Source organism: Hoplias malabaricus, chromosome 16, assembly GCF_029633855.1.
Source record: "Hoplias malabaricus isolate fHopMal1 chromosome 16, fHopMal1.hap1, whole genome shotgun sequence".
Taxonomy (NCBI): Eukaryota; Metazoa; Chordata; class Actinopteri; order Characiformes; family Erythrinidae; genus Hoplias; species Hoplias malabaricus.
The window spans coordinates 34,065,719-34,068,218 of NC_089815.1; the positions used below are offsets into that span (position 1 = coordinate 34,065,719).

At 52.8% G+C, this 2,500-nt stretch overlaps 1 pseudogene; it reads right to left on the minus strand.

Annotated features, from left to right (window-relative positions):
• Positions 1–2,500, minus strand: part of LOC136672448 (28S ribosomal RNA) — an 8,428-nt pseudogene that overhangs the window by 2,594 nt on the left and 3,334 nt on the right.

Sequence of the window (2,500 nt, forward strand, 5' to 3'; positions counted from 1 at the left end):
TATAGCAAGCCATTACAGGTTGACTGAGGCAGGTGGAGCCACTCCTTCACAGCCTTCCTGATTGTGCCATCCATAGTGGCTAGTGCTGTGCCCCTAAAGTCGCAGTGATCAGCCAGATAGATCATCCTGGGAATTGCAAAGTTATTCAACATTCTGACTTTTTGGACTGGTTTGAGAAGAGCATTGTTGATCTTAGTCACCCACTCCCTCAGCTGGGTGTGGATATCTGGCTTGGTGATCCCCACCCAAGGATTCACCCTTGCCCCCAGATATTTCTCCATCTCATCAGGGCTGATGAGATGAATTGGTTCCTTTCCCAACCTCCACGCCTTACAGTTATTGACCGTGAAGGAGGTAACTCCCTTCCCAATCAGGAACCCGTGACATTTCTTGGGCTGAACCCTAAGCCCCGTCTTCTCGCAGAATGTGTCTAGGATAGCGATGTTGTCTCTCATGCCTTCCCAGGAGTCACTAATCAGGACAAGATCATCTGCAAACGCTAAGGTACTAACCCTAGTACCTCCTACCATATAGCCACTTCCAAGGTTGTCGAGGGCTTGGATCAGGGGATCCATAGCCAGGTTGAAGAGGATTGGAGACATAGAATCTCCCTGCTTCACTCCAACCTTCATCTCAATGGGGTCCGTCTTGTCCCCATTGACAATGATTCTGGTCACGCAGTCCACATAAGCTGATTGGATCAGCTTAATCACGTGATGGTCAACCTGTCTCTGCATCAGTGCACACAGGATGTGATCATGAGAGATGGAGTCGAAAGCCTTCGCGAAATCGACAAACACTACCGCAAGCTGGCCCCGCTCTTTTTTGCAGTGTCCGAGAAGGCCTTGCAGAACCTTTAGGTTCTCGGAACACCCAGGGGCGCGGATGAACCCCCTTTGTCTAGGATTCAATGGGCAAGCACGCGCCAGCCTCTCCGCCAGAATCTTAGAAAAGAGCCTTAAAATCACTGATCCAATGGTGATGGGTCTCCAGTTCCCCACGTCATTGAGCGCCTCCCGATCAGTAGATTTAGGAATTAGTGTTGTCCGACATTCCTTGAAAGCCCTGGGTACCACTCCGCTGACCAACCACGTGGTGTACAGCCGTGCCAGTTTTTCGCCTTTCGGATCCCAGTCACTTAGCATCTGCTTTGTGATCCTGTCTGGGCCCGGGGCGGTGTCGCGCTTGATCTTGCCTAGGGCAGCTTTTACAGATTTGGCCGTGATTGGCTCTGCAAAGCACTCGTTGTCCGTTTCTCCTGATGATGTAAATTGGCCTAGTCCAGCAAAGTTGACATTCCCTTCCCAACTGGTCCTGTACGCTTGCTCTATAATGGCCAGTGGGATTGGACATTCTGTTCCTTCCACTCCATCAAGGATTTCACTGGCTAGCCTCGCAGGATCCTTAAGGAACATCCTCTGATGTTTCCTATAAGTCTTCCGTTTGGCCGCCCTGTTTCCTCCCTGAGGGTTTCTGAAAACACGGCCTGCCCCTCGTTGCCTACTACCAGGAGTACTATGACTCAGAGCACTCGAGACACCAGCTCCCAGCCTCCCCCTCAAAGCCGAGGCCGTAGCCTCCACGAGCTCACCCAACTCGTGCTCCTCCCTTGGCAAATCCCCACTGCCGCCGAGCTCGCTCAGAGAAAGATCCAGGGAGGCCGCCCTCTCTTTCAATTTCTCGGCGATCCCCTGAACCAGGGGTGGCGCTGGCATCTCCTGTCTCAGATCACCGCTATGATCCTCTGACGGATTTATGGGGGTCCTGACAAGCCGACGTCTTTTCTCCCTTACCTGCTCGCTAGTTTTACTGGGGAGATGCTTGGCGATCGCCATGTTAATGTACCTCTCGCCCGCATATCTCTCCTCGAGCTTCAGTAACTCTTCCACCTCCTTAGCACTCCATAGCGAGGTCGCACCCCCCTTCACCTTCTTGGAGCGTACCTCCGCGATCCTCTCCATATTCCGTTCACTTGGGTGGACGTGTCGTTTGTGTTGGCTAAGCCCGCTCTTAGTTGCAAAGGACGCTTCGCAACTACCACATCGATGGGCCAGTTGATCGGCCTGTACTCCTTCTGCCCTCCCCTTGCACTTAGGGTAGTGAGTGCTGATGGAGTGGCTGTTCTCACTGCCCCTGCCACACTTACGACAACTGTACGTCACCAGAGTAGTCTTATGACAGGCGGCAAAGTGCCTTGCTGCCTGAGTGATTTTCCCTGGTCGCACGCCACAAAGCTTACAGACTATGTCCTGGTCCGGGAGTTCCACCACCAAGCATGTCTGCTCTATCTCCCCCGAGGGGGTGTCCTGAACAGATGCACCGTCGGGTATGGTGGGCCCAATCGGTGCGTGAGGTGAGGGTGGTGTCTCTTCTACTATCGAAGGCAATTCAGCGGTTGAGTCACTTCGACCACTAGTTTCAGGCTCCTGATTATCGTTTATCTCGTCAAAACTTGCTCTCAAGCTTGAATTGACGAAAGTCATTGTCTCAATCAGGCGGG